The 18,652-nt window shown below is 39.5% G+C and overlaps 1 protein-coding gene across 2 annotated transcripts in view; it reads left to right on the plus strand.

Annotated features, from left to right (window-relative positions):
• Positions 1 to 4,758: 4,758 nt before the first annotated feature.
• Positions 4,759 to 18,652, plus strand: part of elfn2b (extracellular leucine-rich repeat and fibronectin type III domain containing 2b) — a 74,783-nt gene continuing 60,889 nt past the window's right edge. For both annotated transcript variants that reach the window (XM_019357965.2, XM_025906927.1), the window contains exon 1: positions 4,759 to 4,985. The gene's annotated coding sequence lies outside the window, so the exon portion shown is untranslated. The remainder of the gene's footprint in view (positions 4,986 to 18,652) is intronic.

Below are 18,652 nucleotides of genomic sequence, written 5' to 3' on the forward strand. Positions count from 1 at the left end.
AGGGCAGCCCAACAGGGACCAGCAGCCACTGGGAACAAGTCTAACTTATTGCTGGCAATGCACGCTAAACACTCTACTATTATTGGATGGGGACTGGAAAGAACTAAAGCTAAATACACACAGCAGGCACTTAGAGCACAGCATTTGCCTTGTGCTATGGAATGTGACGGGGGGAGCAACGGTTTCGCAAGTGGATTTTCCAGCCAAGCATTGGGCAGTCGCATCAGCAGGTGGAGCATTGTGACAGCGGAGCAGTATCAGCTGTTCTTTTCATGTGTTGCATAAGCAGGGCATGCCCCAGCTGTCTCAGGTATATCAACCTCCAACACTTGATAAATTCAAATTATCAGAAGTTGCCCATTCAGATGATGAATGCAGCAAAGGAGACTTTCTTCTGTCCCTACGCCCCTGGTACAGCATTTGTGATGCTTTAATTTACGACCCATGCCAAGTATTAACTGACTAAAAAGTTCCATTAATAGAAATACATAGAATAGATAGAACTGAACAAACTGACTGACAAAGTCATACAAAATTGAATATATTAAAATAATACAATCTACTGGTAAAAATTCAGAAAAAACAAAGCAATAAGCAATAACTTAGACAGGTGCCCCTGACAGGGCAACCACGGGTACAGTTTATCATCATAGGGTCATATTATACTTCTTATTTTTCACCTCTCTTCCTGGGCCATTTTTTTTATTCTTGTTTTCATGCTTTCCTTGGCTTTTCGTACTATTTTCAGTGATTTCCATCGGTGCCCTTTTATCATTTGTTTCTTGTATTACCTCCCTCTACAGTGTATTTAATTTTGCTTTTCCCTTCCCTCTGCAAGTTCATCTTTGCACAGTTGCAACAGTCCCGGTATTATCCTTGTGTTTCTTTGTGGCATTAATAAAGGGTTTGCTTGTCTTTTTGATTCGTCTATCCCCAGTTCTGTTCTGGTCCGACTCGTTGGACCAATCACCTGGATAAAGACTCTTGCCAAATAAAGATTGTAACCCTGATCTGGTCCCCGAGCTGTACATTTGAATTCACTTGGTGTTAACACACTTAGCTGGGTTTTTCTAAATGTGCTTTGAGACACTTTTAAAGGTCTACACAAAGAAGGTAGTTAATCGTTTTACTGTCCAAACAACTTTCAGTACTTATTTGTATAGTACAAAACCTCATGTGTCATGCCTCCTGCATACTCTGTTTGTAGAGCATGCACTGAATACCTGTAATTATATCTATCATTTCATAAATCTTGAAATAACCTTATTTATAGGCCTAGCTTTGAAATGCTGGCCTTTGTAAGTGAATGAATGACAAGGCTCCAGCAGACATCATTCAGCCCTTTTGTGGGCATTTACTGAAGCACCTACAGAGAGTATCAAAGGAAAAAGAACCCCAACAATCCTCATAAATAACCTTGGTTACTTCTGCTGACTTACTTGATTCTTTAAGTAGGTTTACTGAACATGTACAACACACTTTTTTTAAATATTTTTTTTTACAGATTGTATAGTTTGCTTGTATAGGTTAGAATCCACCAGGAATCTCTCCAGGTACTCTGGGTTCTTCCCAAAGCAATGCAGTTAGAGGGGTTAGGTTAATTAAAGATTCTGGCAACCTGTCGCCCCTGGCGAGTGTGTCCCACCACTCGCCAGGGGCGAGTGTATGGATGGATGGACTGTTTACTGTTTTTAGAATGTACCTTTTAGAAAATGCGTTGCGTTGGGTTTTATGGCACTCCCTTAAATTTAAGAATAAGCACATAGGTGGAAAGGCCACATTACAATGTGATATGCTGGCCTGATCTTCTATTTCTGTTCCATGATATGTATAGAGGGAACTACTGGCCAGTCAATCCATATTGCACATTAGCACAGATATGCCATAGCGACATAAAATGAAGGGCAATCTCTTTCACAGTTCTAATGATCTTGATTGCCTATTGAGAAAACCTGATGTAATGTGTGAAAACACTATGATGTATGCACAATGAGTCACCTCATCAGCGCAGAAACCTGGCATACGATTACATTCGCATCAGACCTGCCCTTAATGCCAATAAAATTATTCCATTCAGGAGTAGGTAAGTGCACGAGCCATTTATCATCCAGCAAGCACAATTACAGACAAAGCCATGGATAAATTGTAGTGTTAAACATTATAATACTGAAGGGGAAAAAAAAGAAGAAGCTGCAAATAACCATATGAAAGAGATGATCCTCTATTTAGCATAGCAGTAAAAATAAGAAAATATACTTAAATTGAAGTTAATGCTGCTGACAATATTTCAGAGTTAACCATGTTGATATATAAACGATTGTTGGGGACAAAAAACACATTCAATTGTTGACTTTCCAAAATAAAAGCCTGCACAGATCAAGGCAACTCCAAACACACATAAATAAAGCAAGCAGAAAATGGATGCACCCATCTGGAAAGATTTCAACTGATTCATTATTGGAGTAGCCAGTGTCATAATCCCAGAACCTTATTAGTGATATAATAACATCCCCATTTCTTTCCAACATAGTGATCACAAGAAGTATCAGGAATTAAAGGTCCTGACAGTAATTCGGTAATAAAAGGGGAGTCATTAATTGTTTGGCTGCTAGGAAAACGTTTGCATGCATCAAAGTGAGAGTGAATTTAGGAAAGAATTATTTATGACTAGACAGCTGGTTGAGGTTAGTTATGAATGCAAGCAGGCAGGCCAGCAATTTTGGGTCCCATGAGAGCAAAAGCACTAGCCTGAAGCTCAACATTTTCTAGTCTGACAAAATTATGCTTTTGAGAGATGACCTATCTTTTTAGCTTCATGTGAACTTTTAAATGGCTGACCAGTCTGTTCAAATATGTCTGATAGACAAACTCCTGTAGATTTTTTAGACCCATCTTTTTTTCATGATTAAATGACGTTACTCCATAAACCGGTGACGTAAATACTTTTTAACTTAAGCAAATAACTTCATTTCAATAACTTTGTCATCAATATTGGTCAAATTCATCCTCAGTCATGGTTTTCCATCAGTTTAATTCTAGTCCAAGGCTTACCCAGTTTGCTCGAGGATTTTTATTGGATATGTGTAGATACAGATAAAAAAAAAAAACCCTTATTAACCTAAGAAGGTAGGTCAACAAACACTTTTTAACTCCTGTTCTAAATTCTTGGCTAATAGTAGACCAGAACTGAACAAATGCAGGCGACAGAAGAATATTAGAGAATTTCCTTCGTTACTTGTGTGGAAAGAAAGAATGGGTAAGAGAGGTCAAACACATTACAACTTAAGAAAACCCAAGCAAACAGAAAAATGCTGCAAAAGCACAAAGGATACAGTGGAATAAATAAATAAAACACAGTAGAAGTAGAAAAAATGTCACAAAAGGCTTACAAAAAAACCCTCTTACGTTGTTCCCTGTGGGGGCCGCCCCTCCCTGAGCCTGGTTCTGCTCTAGGTTTCTTTCTTTACCTTCTTTACCTTACAGGAAACTGTTGTTGTGATTTGGTGTTATATAAATAATATTGAATTGAATTGAATTGAATTGAATTGAATTTCACCAGGGTCACCATATATCTGATTTATGTGTGTGGATATTGGAAAACAAAACAAAATCCTTCCGCATGGTTAATTTTGATGCAAGAAATCCCTATTATTTTTGGAACAGGGCCATTTTACCTTAGACAGTACAAAATAGCCTACTGTGCATAAACATTTAAAGAGGTCACCACATATGAATGCAGATGCAGCAATCGAAACTAAATTTGTTGCGCATCATGCTACGACAAACCATTGGTGTTGGCCTTTGGTGGACCTACTGATATGAAAAAAAATTAATAAGAGTCTCAATGCCACAGCACTCTCTGGAGCTAATAGTCCTCTGCTGACAGAGAAAAAAAGACAGAGATTGAGAGAGTGTGAGTTAATAAACTGAGGTAAACGTGTGTTTGCATGTGTATGGGCCTGCTGGCTTCTGTGATGAAAAAAACATGCAAGTGTGAAATGAGGAGGGGAAGAGTGTTAATTGAGTATGATTACACATTCGACATATTTCTTGCCGTGAAAAAACCAGAATCATCCTCCCCACTGTCCACACAGGCAGAACATCCTCAGGGCCTTCTCATACCTTTGGATTTTTCCAGCAATAGCCTGATTCACAAACTGCTGGGAAAATTCATCGCTCCCATCCTACTCCATCTTAGAGCTTCAAATGTGTTTGCGGTTAAAATGAGAGGGAAGAGAAGGAAGAGGAGGAGGAGGAACTGTCAAAAACGTAGGCTCTCATTTGAACACAACAATGCATTTTTTATTGTCCCCTTACCATAACCTAGAAAGAAAAATGCTGCAAATTATTGAATTGTGCGTGGGGTCAGACGCTGCTTTTAGCATTATTGTCTTTTTGAAAGGAGTAAATAATTAACATCTGTCAAGAAACTGTACTTATTAAAAGGTCCTTCTCTTCATTGATTTCTTCTTTTTGTTTTTTGGGTTTTTTTGTTGTTTTTTTGCATCTGTTCAATCAAGTTTTACTAGGGCAGTGAGATTGCTTGTGCGCCTATTCACGTCTTGAATGTGAGGTGGAAGAAATCACTGATCCAGTGACTGCATGTCTGTGTCAGCCTCCTGTGTGTGCATGCAGAGTTATGGCAATCAACGCTGGATAATTCTAGGTGTGATGACTTGAAGATTTTATGAATATTAAACACCATACACCAGCAATTAAAAGGGGTTAAGTGGTGACCCCATCCGCAGGTAGGTTATACTGTACTGAAAATGAAGCCAGTTGTAGAGGCAGATGCCCACTGCAGTTGGACTATATTACTCTACGCAGAGGTCTAGGCTATGCATCCTCCCTCCCTCTCTCTCTCTCTCTCTCCCTCTCTCTCACTTATCCACTCCCGCCGTGGTGCTGAGCCTGCGACGTTGGATGGAAAAAAAAGCTCCCTTTTTGCTCTCTCGACGCACGATTTGGAGGAGAAATGAGTGAAGGTACTGTACAAAAATGGCCCCTTTTCATCTTTTATATTTTTTAATTATTTATTTATTTATTTTAACCCATCCTGGTATGATAAAATATATGCACGCGACGGCAACGCGAGGACGCACCTGCACCACAGACTCCCAACGCTTTGCTAGGTTGAGTCCTCTTGGTGCAACAGAAGCCCCATATGGCAGATTTCATGAGGTCATGAAAACACGCTTTTCCCTGTTTGTGGTTTGAATTATCCGCGATGTGGAGCAAAGTTGGGTTTTAGAAATATGTACGTGCAATGAGTAGAATTTTATTGGTGGGTATTAGCGCGCATTTTCTTCGTTTTTTTTTCTTTTCTTTTTTGTACAGTTGTCGTTCATAAGGTGGTATTCCTGCGCGACTAGCTTTAGAAGTGATTAAAATCTGTGGCGGTAGATTTAGAGTGTCACATGAAGCTTGGCTGGTATTTATGCTGGATTCTGCGGAGATAGGATGGCCGGGCAGAGTACGCGCCATGGACAGATGTGCGCGAGGGGATTTAGTGTCGAGGGAGGGAATCGCTCAGGGCATAAAACTGGCTGTGCGTGCGCGCGCGCGTGTGCTCTAGCTTGTGGGTTTTTTCTTTTTTTCTTTTTCTTTTTTTTTTGGAGGGTGAATGGATGGACCAGCTACTCTGTTGCGCTACAGACACCTCTCTGTTCATCTACCTGCAGTCAGGGCTTTGGCTTAAGCTGCTGCCTTTAGTTTCACTGTGCTCGTGCGTGTGTGAGTTAGCGATTGAGGGAGAGAGAGAGAGAGAGAGAGAGAGCGAGAGATAGTCTGCCGGCAGCAGCAACAGTGTCCGACTACTGACCGATGGACCGCACAGATTCTTTCGCCCACACATTTTTAGGCTGCCAGGCACGAGATAACAGTTAGCAAATGTGAACAACACTTTCCTTTTTTGTTGTAATCACTAACTTGGTTATATTAATTGTAGGGTTGCAACTAAAGATTTTTTGGGTAGTCGACTCACAAACAATTTTTCGCTGATTAGTTGATTAGTCAGGGATTATTTCAATAACTATAATTATCTCCGTGTCCTGTGGAGAAACGTCCTGTTCTAGGCTCCAGTACCTCACCTGCTCAAGTCTGCCCGCCTGCGAATATCACCCTGTTGTCTCATCCCACAACAAATTAAAATAATGACCCAGGAAACGTGAATTAGGTGTTAGGCAATACAAATTAAAGCGCTAGTAGTATTTAAACAAATAATAATGTGCAAATAGGAACTGGGAAAAGACTTCTGTCCCTAAGTTCAAATCAAGCTTCCAATTAAATCAAAAATTTTTTAGTTTCCAGTCCAAATTAACAAAGTTTCCAAAGTTTCCAGATGATTCAGTTCATGAATTCACAATTGCAGTAGACGTCTGGAGTGACGCTTGCTGATAACCATTCTAAAGATGATCTCTGTTGTGACTTCAGCCATTTGAGAGGTGCACAAGCCTTTTTACAGGACAAACACATCTATATAATAAAATCCTGCGTCGATGAAATTTTATAGTCGACGTCATCGATTATGTCGACAGATCGTTGCAGCCCTAATTAATTGACAGTGTCTGGAGACACTGATGCAGTAGTGGGTGTCCAAGCTGTGATACGTGTGTGTGTGTGTAAATGCGCATGTGTGTCTTTGAAAATGATCTGCATGCATTATGTAAATACACAGTATAACAAAGGAGGGACTTTTGTTCACTTAGATGATGAAAGAGGGAATGTATATAATCAACAAATAAGGATGCTTCCTTAGATGGTGCCATTGGTTTCTCCTTGTAGTGACAGGCTTGGACAGGTGACAAATTAAAAGAAAAAACATAAACGGTTGACCCAGCAGTGAGGAGACCCCCGTTGACTCTGTTATGCCTGTGGGGTTATTTTGCTGATGGTTTTGGTCCACTCGTCCACTTAGATGAATGTGTCGCTGCAAATTTGGGGAGGGTTGCTCTGACATCCTGTTTTTCTACATCCTGACTAGAATGGCGTCTTCCAGGATTATAGACCCTCCATCCATAGGCACAGTGGTTCACTGAATAGCATGATGACTATGAAAATACTGTGACTCATTAGCTGCAGCTTTCGCTACACCTAAATCATAATTATTTGCACATAATTAACAAAAAGTCTAACGATGACGCTTGACACCATCACCAAAACACAAAACTGGGGAATACATTATTATATTTTATTATATATGTTTTACAAATGAGAGGTAGGAATCATCAGATACTCTAAGATACGATTATTATCACGATACTTCACTCATGATTTTTTATTTTACATTTTGTGACAATTGCAATAACACATATTGTGAATTATCACCTTTTTCAACTGCAAATTATCCTTAAAGTTTAACTCTGACATTATCTGTTTTATCCAAAGTTATCTCACTTCATCAATTATTGCCGTAATACAGAAGTCAGTAGTCATCAGTATGCCATTATATGGGGTGAAGTTCACAAATATATGCAATATATTTCTGATAATACAGCAGTTAACTGTGATGAATCAGTGAACATCGCGTGTTTCTGTCTACATGGACAGAAAATCACATTTATCTATTACATCTGCACTCAGCAACCTTGTCCTGTTCCAACTGAATATAACCAGCTAGCAGTCAGCTAAGTCAAGTCCCCATGAGTTATACTTATTCATAAAGATTCAGACTGATATCAACATGTTGGCAATCTGTCTGCATTTATAAATTAGATAGAACTTGCAAACCTTCTGCAATCTCTCTATTGGAGACTGCAGTCTGTCCAAGTCAGACTGCGACTGTTTGCAGAAAGGTTGCTTCCTATCAAGTGAGGTAAGGCCTCTTCTTTCTACTATTCCCAGAGAACTTTAACTTTTTTAACAAAACATACATATTTAGTGTCTCTTTATCAATACAATATCGTCTCACAAAATATGGCAATACAATACTAAATCTTTTTTCTCTCCCAACCCTATTATTTATCAGAATCAGGATCCAAAATCCTGCTATAATTTTGTTATTGTGATTTTTTTCCTTTCATTTGTCACATGTCAGTAAGCAGGTGGGTTCCTTCGTATGCCATATAGTAAATTAGCTTTCATTGAAGTGAAAGCCTTTACTGCCCATTTTTTACCCTGGCCCCGTCAATCACTGTCCACACCTACTTGAATAAATAAGAAATACATAAGAGCTACATGTCAAACTATAGAGAGCCCCATATCTTTCCTTAATAGTATCAGTTTGGCTTCCACACATTTCTTAATTTTCTCTACACCTGCTGCATTCATTTGTCCCATGATTCCTTTTGTTGCCCCTGGAGGAATGATGAGCAGTCTCCAATCAATTGCAATCACAGATCAGCGGTGCACCAAGAAAGAAGGGGGAGAGAAAATCAGTAGGGGAGGTGGGCCTGGGAGACCTAAATAATGACCACCTACCAACCAAAAGCCTTTGGCTTGCTGCAGTATAATCTTCACTTCATCAGGATGCTATTGAACTGTGTTACTCACAAAAAATCTGTGGTGCTGACTGTTAGGTTAGCTCTCAAGAGCTGACAAATATAATTCTAGCAAAAAGTTTGAGTTCAGTTTTATTTCAGTTTTTATGAATGAAAACACTATAAATGGACACTGCAGAGTTCACTGTGCATAAAACGGAGGAAAGAAAGATAGGTGAGTGGAGGACTGGACTGGAGCCAGATGGGTGGGAGCTTCAGTAGTTATTGAAAAGTTAATGACTTGAGCCATTAGTGCTATTTTATGGTCTTAACCTCAGAGCACTTAGAGACCAAGATCGTTAGAGCTCAGCTAGCCTAATTTAGGCATCTTGTCCTAGGATCCAGGTCAAACGATGGTGGTTTGGTGAAGGAGATGAATGAGTGAGATTTTATATATTTAATTGCAAATTTTTTCGTAAAGTCTAGGTGTAAAACATAATATTTGCTATCAGAGAGAAAGGACATTCTTTTTTCTCTTTCTATTCCATATGGCCAGTCTAATAGCACACACTAATGTGGAGATTAAATACATGAAAAATGTTGTACATATGTGACGACATGTATAGTGTGCACTTCTTATTACTGATGGGATATGAACCCAGATGGCTGGGAGCGTGACTGACTGCTTAGCTGCCTTGCTACTAAATCACTACTGCTATCTCACAGCCGACTTTGTTGAGATGTTGCCATTTTGCAACTCTAGACTCCGAGCTGTAGATACAAATTCAGCCTTATTGATAACAGTATACAAGAAATGTAGCATTTAAAACACAGGACTGAAACTTCCTATGACAAGGGGACATACATACACATTATTAGTTTCACAGATGCCATAATTTTAATTTGCTTTTTACTGTTTTTGCTACAGTTACAAAACACATGTATTTTATTTTATTTGCTGGGAAAATAGGACATAAGTACGAAAATTTATTGAAATTCTATTCAATTCTAATGGGGTTGAAAGTCAGTATTTTATATGATCACTTTCTTGGGCAAGCTTTCTTGTAATTCCTATAAGTAATTTTCCAGCCTTCTTTAAGGAAATTAGAAGCTCTTCTTTGGATGCTGACTGTCTTTTGTTCAGTTCTCTGTGATCATGATCCCATTCTGCTTCAGTGATGTTGCGGTCCGGGTTATGGGGAGGCCAGTCCATGACTTATAGTTTTCCATTGTGTGTTTTCCTATCCAGCTACACTTTTACTGCATTGGCAATGTTTTTGGGATCATTGTCATGCTGAAAAATGAGGTTGTTGCTAATTGGTACTGCATGGCGGATCACCACCTGATGATACTTTTCTGTGGTTCATACTTCCATTGACTTTGACGAGGATCCCCAACAATGCTGGCTGAAATGCACCAAACCATGACTCCACCATGTCTTTCAGATGGCTGTAGATAGTCACTTTTGTACCATTCTCCTACCCTCCTCTATACATACTGCTGATGATTTGAGTTAGAAAATAAATTAATTTGGATCCATCACTCCATCAGACCTGTTGCCCCTGATTTTCAGGTTGTTGTGTAATTTAGCGTATCTCAGCCTTTTTTCCCTGCTTCCCTTCCTTAATAATGACTTGTTGACAGCCACCATTCCCCTGAGTTTTTGATGAGACTTCAGTGAACAGTGCATGAATCAAGTGAAGGGTCAGATGCACCTCTTCGGTCGTGTGTGAGGTCTTTGCAGGATTTGTTTCTATTTCTTAAAGAGGTGGCTTGTCAGATATTGTTCATCTGCTTTAGATACATTTTTAGGCTTGCCTCTTTTTCTTTTCTCCTCCATTTGTCCACTTTCTTCAGTTTTTTCCCAAGGGCACACTGCACACCATTCTGAAAAATGCAAAGTTTTTGGATAATACCTCTTTGGGGATCCCCTTGGTTGGTGAAGTAATATTATTTTATGCCTGTCAAACCTTGGTATCATTGGCATTTTTATAGATTCAGCTAGTTAGTAATAAGTGCCTAAAGATACCATTTTAAATGCATTTACATGTTTTCTGGTATGTGTAGACACAGCAGTAATTCATCTTTTGAGTTAAGTAGCTTGCAAGGTACCAAACTTTGAAAGACCTTCAGAAAGCCTGGGTAACTCAAGACCATCTAAAAAAGTCTGGCCTCTTGGAAGCAAAAAAGAAAAAAAAAGGTGTGATGGCTCAAGACTTTTGCACAGTACTGTATATTTTCAATTCCCTATTACAACGAGGTCTTCAACTAGCTTTATAACTGATAAACTATTATAATAATATAAAAATGATTTTTTCCTTTCCTAATCATACTTTCTCTATCTGAAGATAGAGACTATGAAAAATCTGCTACACTATGAAATTGCAGACCTCTGTAAACTTCTACAGTAAATAAAGATGTAAATGTCAGTATCGTGCCTTCCTAAATACGGGTTGATTTACTAAGTTGCAGTTCATTACGGGCCAGTTCATTTTGAGCACTGTGCTCATAATGGACTTGCCTAAAGTTTATATTTCTGGAAATCAGGTTTATCAGCTCACTGGCCCACAATTGTCACTCCCAACCAGATTTACCTCTCGTAGCCTCCCTTTTCCCAGCCACACCCCTCAAAATCAATGTCTGGATTCACCAGAAAAGATTATGCAAAGATCCTGAGAGGGATAACCCGAGGGAAACATTCACACTTGCTTACTCCTCCACATCAAAATTCTTGGCCACAGCACACTGTGCTCCCTTTTCAGCCTACCAGCTGTTGCGGTGCTGTGTGCAATCAATACAACAGTCATGTTTCACAACAACTGTCACTCCTTCACTGCCAAGAACCTGTGGGAGGTCCCCTTGGGCAAGAAACTCAGACACATAGTAGACAGTGAATCTGTGACAGCGTTTCAGAAATGCAACATCCAGTGACAGATTTGAGAGATTTAGAGTCATTTTCATTAGCTGTACTTCAATTGGGCGGGAATGTGTTGATAGGGGGGAAATCTGTGTTTCCCTGTATCGGAGGATAAGACGTGAAAGGAATACAGACGGTTTACACAGAACGGTGCTAGGAAGTGGGAGAAATGATGGAAAGCAATGCATGTAACAGGTAGAGATGGGAAATAAGAATGTTACAGTATGAGGAATAGGGGCAAGAAGAAAGGGAAAGAACAGGGAGGAATGAGAAGCTGGTGAACCTGCTCTTCAACACCACCTAACCCGCTGAATGACAGGAACTCTCACAGGAGGGTTCAAGCACATCTCATACCTGTCAAGCTAACCATAAATTCAGGAAAGAGTTGATGGAAAATCTGCAGAAATCCTTGTCACCAAGTATTTTCAACCCAGTGCTGAGTGTAAAGTCCCACGCTGCCTAGTGGCACAGACCCGTTATGCACTATCTGAACTCAGCTACAGTGTGACTTTAAAAACAATGCTCAAGTCATTTTAGCTGAATCAGCTAGAGGCATAGGCGTTTTTTTCTCATTACTTTCATAGCCACATGCAGATCCGCAGAAAGCCAGTGGGCTTTAAACAGTGTGGGAATTGACAAGCACTTTTAAGTAAGGACTGAGCTCCACATCTGCTCAGTAAACTCACACGAGCCTTTATTTCAGGGCCAGTCCGATTTCGGCTCTCGCATTAATAGATTTGCAACTCCTAGCTTTATGACTGTAATTGGAGTGACAAAGTGGTGCAATATGACCTGACACTGACAAAATGATTCTGACGGAGAATGGCTGTCGCACACAAAGAAGAGGGTGCACTGATGCGTGTCTGTCTGATGGAAGGTGCTGGTGACAAACTCAAGCAACACATGCACGAGTGTTTTGATGTGTGTATGGACGGTCACGCCTCGCTTCAGAACAGAACATGTCAAATTGGCTACACTGTGAGAAACATTTTCAGCATTGCAATGGTAATGCATGTAAAGGGGCAAAGTTCAAGCAGTCAGCAGAGCTGCACTGTTGCACACGCACACACGATAAACCTTCTTCTTGACATCATGCACCAAATGCGTGGTTCGAAACTATTCAAGCTGCAAATTTTCCCGTCTCTCCCTGCACTCTGCCAGTGCACATTTCCCCTGCTCAGCTTCAACTACCACGTCACCCACCTGCAGACCTGCAGACTGACTCGAGGTATTTTTACTCATCATTCCCCAATACCTCTACGCAAATGTTTTCTGCCAGGAGTGATGAGGTCAGAACTCTATTCTCTGCCTTACGTAAGTACTCCAAATGTGAGTTGTCTGACTGAAATGGTCAGAGAGAGGGAAAAAAAACATATCATCATATGCGAGTCAAGGTTCCAGATCTGTGTATTTACTGTAAGGTGGTGATCTGGAGCAAAAAGTCCACAGTTTTTCAAAAGTGAATGGAAATTAGTTCAACTAGTTTGAACTTTATGAAGTGTTTGGAGGCTTTCTAAATTTAATAATCTCAGAGGATGAAGGCGTTTTGACATGACTCATCCAATATGCAGCTGTTACTGATGTGAATCATAAGAGCAATATTTTTAGAGTCTTAGAAAATGGACTTACTCATATGTTAAGCGCACACAATATAAAATTGTTTACCTAGTAAGTGTCAATCAAAATCAGTGTCAGAGAGAAAAAGTATATTAGAGCTATTTAAAATGCTGTGATTGGTTTTCCACCATATCTGCACAGACTTCAACAGAAAGTTTAAGCTTTTGCATGTCTGGATGGATGCTTATTACGATCCATGAATGTTATGCATGTGGTCATTTTTTCATGGCATGAAGATGTACTGTATCTGCTTAGTGTTCAGTTTTTGTGTGCACTGTATGTGTGTTAAGTAAGGACGCCATCTGCCATCATCTTTGGTTTGTGCCAACCCCCCCACCCCTTTTAACCCACACCCATGCTCATATATACAAAATCCCTCGGCGTTTGAGTTTCACGAAGGAGCGAAAAAAAAAAAAACTCGCTTGCCTGCTGTGGATGTGTGTGTGTGTGTGTGTGAGAAGGAGAGGCAGGAAGTAGAGTGGGAGGGATGTGTAGAGCAGTGCAATTGTTCAAGGGTGATGAATAAAAGCACAGAGATTAATCGCAAGGGAAACTTGTGGTATTTCTGCTTGATATTTAACCTCTGGCATGCTACTTTCACTTTAAATGGATGCTTAGCATATTTTCTTGTAGATTACACACAAACACGCACACACAGATAATGAAATACAGTTACGCGCACATACTTGCACACACATAGCAAGTGGATTTTGGAATAATGCCTTGTTTTTCTGAACTGCCCTAGATTCATTTGGCATCTGTGCTGCACACTCATCTCTCTCTCTCTCTCTGTTGTTATCACTCTGCTTTTCCTCTTACTCACAGACAGCGACACTTTCCATCGCCCCTTTTCTTGTAGCCTACCTCTCTTGGATATCTCCCTCTTTCCCTGTCTTTATCCGTCTTTCCCCCCCGTCTTCCCTCCTCTGTTAGTACTGACTCCTAAGATCTGGGTATAAATATTTTAGCTCTGTCACCCATTCTGCAACTGCAGTTTCACAGAGAGACTGTATCTCTAGTCAGCCTGCTTGTGTGTGTGTGTGTGCCTGTGTATGCATGCCTAGGCACTGTTGATTTGGATGAGTATTTGGTGGCATGTTCTACTGAAGCATCTGTTTGCATTCTAATTAGTGTGATTTTTGCCTACAGAAGCTGACTGTTGCAATGTCTTGGCCACAGAGTTGGTCTAGAACCCAGTTTGTGAAATGTGTTATTTGTTTTCCTCTTACATACACAAAAGTTAAGAGCATTCTGGTACTGAAAACAAAACGGCATCCAGAGAGCACTGAACACCTGAATACAGTGGCAATTGTTTCATCTGTTGAGATCGCAGTAGAAGTTTAGCATTTTTGTTATTAATGCAATTTTCTAAAGAAATTAGGCATTTATCATACTTTATAATTCACTTAAGCTGTATTTTGTTGTGGGAAAAAGGTGAAGACAGACCCTGGAGGCCTTCTGGCTGATTTGACGGAAAAGCCAAGCACTGACAAATCACTAAATTTGCAATGCTTATATAAAGTTTTAAAACAGGTTTAGGTCTTCTATATTTTGTCATGATTTAGACTTGATTCTTTCTCCCCTTCAGTCTAAAGACAGGAAAAATGCAAAAAGCAGTTTTTTTTTAAATACAGATATGCTACAAATGTGTATGCTTTGCTGCTTCTACAAACTAATTGGAGTACACCCGCTCCTAACTGAATTCCCTGAATCTTATCTGCACAAGACCTCAGTTTCATGGGCCTTGCAACCAGTAGGAGACCCTGCTGGAGAAGCATCTTTTTGCATTAAAAATGCCGTTATATATGCAAACATTAGTAAGGTACTTCCCGAGCAGTAGTGAAAATATGGTTGGTGCAATGGAGACTTTCACTTTCAAAGTGAAAGCTGCATTTTTGAAACTTACATTCAAAGTAAAAGATGAAGATGAATTATTTCTGTTTCTGGTTTGCATTACTCTTACAACCCCTCATCTAAAAGTCTAGGGGGGACAACCCAAACCAGAAATCTGGAACAAGATTATGGAACAAGCATAATATGAAAAAATGATTATATATAATATATATAATATACAAACTGTATAGCAAACTGTAGCAAAATATGTAACAATATATATATAAAATGTAGCAAGTAGACGTCAGGGTCTCTAAGGCCAAGACAAGAATCATAAATCCCCATTCAGTAAATAAAAGAAATACTTAGCTAAATCAAAAAACAAAATTTCAGTGTCTAAGCTTCCTGGTCACCTGGTCATGAAAAAAGAGGAAACCTATACGAACACAGTGGCAGAGAAGCCCTATCAAGCTTCCACGAACATACAGGCAAGTTTGATCAAACAAAACAGGACGCAGCCCACAGTCACCTTCCAAGATCATTTTGAGTTTTGACTGAACGGCATTAATCCTGCAACTACACATCGAGTGCAGTGGCCAGATGGCATGGAGCTTTCGCTAGATAGATAGTTTCATCATTGAGAGAAATGCTGTTTAGATGTGGCAATCAGGTGTGGGAGACCCAGAACATGAAGGCCCAAGCATAAGTCGACGCCACAGTTGCTCTTTTTGACATTTCACTTCTGCTTGGTGAGCAATTGATAAGTGTTTGTGGACAAGTTGTTGTCTTTCATCCTTCACAGAAGTCTGATTTTGACCAGAAGAGTCACACCAAGTTTTGGGTGCAGCCCGTACGCAACTGATTTTACTCAAGCAACCTCCAGCAACCGCATGCCAACCAGGCAGGGAACACACATTTTCTTTAAGTGACGGACAGGAGGTTGGTCGATTTCTAGGCCTGTGTGAATGAGGCCTAAGGTCTCACTAAATGAAATGTGATAACCCTTTGGGAGCTTGCCACAAAGCGAACAAGACTGAAAATGCACTGATCTGATAAAGTGAAAATTAAACTGTATTGTCACAGGTCACAAGTTCTCGGCATTACTCCACTAACAGCATCAAGAAAAGATTTTCCAGAGTCCTCAGTCCTCTAGGTGGTAGGATACATTTAAACAAGACAAGAATCTGAAGCATACCACTAAAAAACACAGAAATGACTTCATGCTCTACTGCGTTCAGAGCATCTCTTGAAAGACCTGAAAATAGATGTTCCCTATTCAACCTAGATGAGTTTGAAATGTCAAGATGTTTTGGAGAAACTGCTGAGAGCAACATTTACTAAGCTTCTAGGTTAATTCCTGAGACATGAGGTTGTCATTGATGCCAGCAGTACTTTAACCAATTACTCAATGAAGGGCCTGAATATGAGGGCAGCAATCAAGTTCAGAGACTGTACTTTTAAAGGAAAAATCCTATATGATTTAAATTTGGCTGATATCCCCTTTTAAAGTAGTGTCCTTGTGTAATTATAAACTGTTCCTAGCAATTCTGCTGTGCTTTGGATTGCTGCTGTTATTTCAGATTTTCATTTGTAACATGCACTGGATTTCCTCCACTATGTCAAAATGACAACCGTTCAAAATGAAATTTCTTTTGGGGATGAGGAAGAAATTTAAATCAACCCGATCTGGCAAATAGGCAATGTTTTGAGGAACTACTTTGTTGATGGATTTAAAAACATTCTGTGAGCAGACACAATGTGGCACATGCCTTAGTTCAGGATGTTTTTGACAAATGTTCTCTAGTTCAGATGGCACAAAAGTTGCAGTAGAACTCAGCACTGGCAATCTGTGGAAAAACCGGTAAATGTCAAAGAAAAAGATGAGAATGCATTTGGTCTTGCTCCTCACTTAATGTGCTTTCATTGGGCTTAGACAGAAGGGTGAATTCAGGTTTGTTTATACAGCTCCAAATCACGACAACAGTCACCTCAAAGCCCTTTCTACTGTAAGGCAAAGAAGCTACAGTATTCTGGAGAAACGCCCAACAATCAAAAGACCCCATATGAGCTAGCACTTTGCAAGGAGAAACTGGCTTTTAACAGAAATAAAACTCCAGCAGAAGCGAATCCTTTTATGGTAGTTGTCGCTAATGATAATCATTTCCATGAATCCAGAGTCTGAGATTTTTACGTTTTTTAAAAATACATTTACATGAAAAACTTGGCTTTTACATTGTTATTGTGGAGCACTATTTGTGGATTAGTGAGAAAAACAACAAATTAAACAGATTTTCGGATGAGTTGGAAGCTGTGGAAAACTTCCAAAGTGACTGTATTTTATGAAAAAAAATACTGAAACACGAAAAGCTCTGTTTGGATGGATCACCCTTTGATGATTCTGGGAAGACCACTTCTAAATTGTTCCAGCGGATTAGAGATTAGATCATCCCCCACTAACCTGCAGCCTGCAAAAACCTGTAGGTACTTGTGGCTGCTTTGAGCTTTGAGCTTACAGATTTCTAGACATGAAAAAAACAAAACAAAACCCAAACCAACACTGTATATCTGTGCCTTCATTCATAAAAAAGACTCATGTTCACATGCTTTCAGATTTACGGTCATGTTTTCTGGCTGAGAGTCTTCAGCTGTGGACTATAATGCAGAAATAAGCTTTCAGCGTGAAATAATCGATAGTCAAACACTACCTTTCCCTTAGTCAATAATAATATTGATTGCGGTAGATCCTCAGTTAAAACAAGCCAGGGAAAGTTCATTTGTTCTTCTTTTTCATTTTCCAGAGTCTAACACCTTTTTTTTGTTTTGTTTTGCTGGTCTGTAGGCACAGAAACCCACACAGACTCACTGCAGGCCCCAATACAAGCAGACATAGGCTGTAAAATGTGCACAAAGCTAAGCCAAATGCACATCACATAAACACAATGCATATGCATCCTCTTTGCTCTCCTAGGGTTTAAAATCATTTCACAAATGCTCACACTTAATCCACCAGCCAGGCAACAAAGGCTTAGATGTGTGTGTGTGTGTTGTGTATGTGACACTGCATTGTGCCATGGTTTATATGCATGGCACAGTCATGTCGTTTATACAGTGTCATACTTTTGTAAACAGCTTACATAATAAAAGTTGTGAAGTAGTAGGCAAACTTTCACGATTTGGATATCAAAGATCTGAAGCAAAAGTAGATTTTTTTCTTAAAATCTAAATGTTTTTGTTTTTATTCAGATGGAAATCCACTAGCTGCTTGAGCTGATGATGACAGTGACAACATATCTGTTCCTGCAGTTTGTTAGACTTGCCTGAAGGAGTGAGTGAGTCAGTGTATACATCTAAAAACCTTGTCTTTTAGTATTATATTACATAATATATATCGCAACCACCCAAAATATCCATTATTGTAAAATTTCACAATTCACACTGATGCCAACCACCTTTCTTGAATTAAACTTAAATCCAGTTTTCATCAATAAAGGATATTTTCATGATACTTTATATGTATTTGAGTTAATGATTCTTACCTGCCTTACCTCATACTTTTCTATAATGCTGTGGACGCAGCTATTTGTAAAGTGGAAAAGTATCAGTGATAACACTACAGTTACTTATCAAACAATTGTGCCGTTATTTGTATCCTATACATTTTTTTAGCTGTCTTTGTTTCTTCTATACTGCCATTAGCCATCAAATGTTGCTTTTCAACAACTGCCAAACTTTAGTTTGCACATCAGCTATGACAGAAATGGCAAAACAGGCAAAATATGCTCAGGAGTAGACATATGCACATCACTTTGTCTGATTGTCACTTAATGACTCTACTCCATCTGAGTTTGTTTACAGCTGTCAACCTCGC

Source organism: Oreochromis niloticus, linkage group LG4 (assembly GCF_001858045.2).
Source record: "Oreochromis niloticus isolate F11D_XX linkage group LG4, O_niloticus_UMD_NMBU, whole genome shotgun sequence".
Taxonomy (NCBI): Eukaryota; Metazoa; Chordata; class Actinopteri; order Cichliformes; family Cichlidae; genus Oreochromis; species Oreochromis niloticus.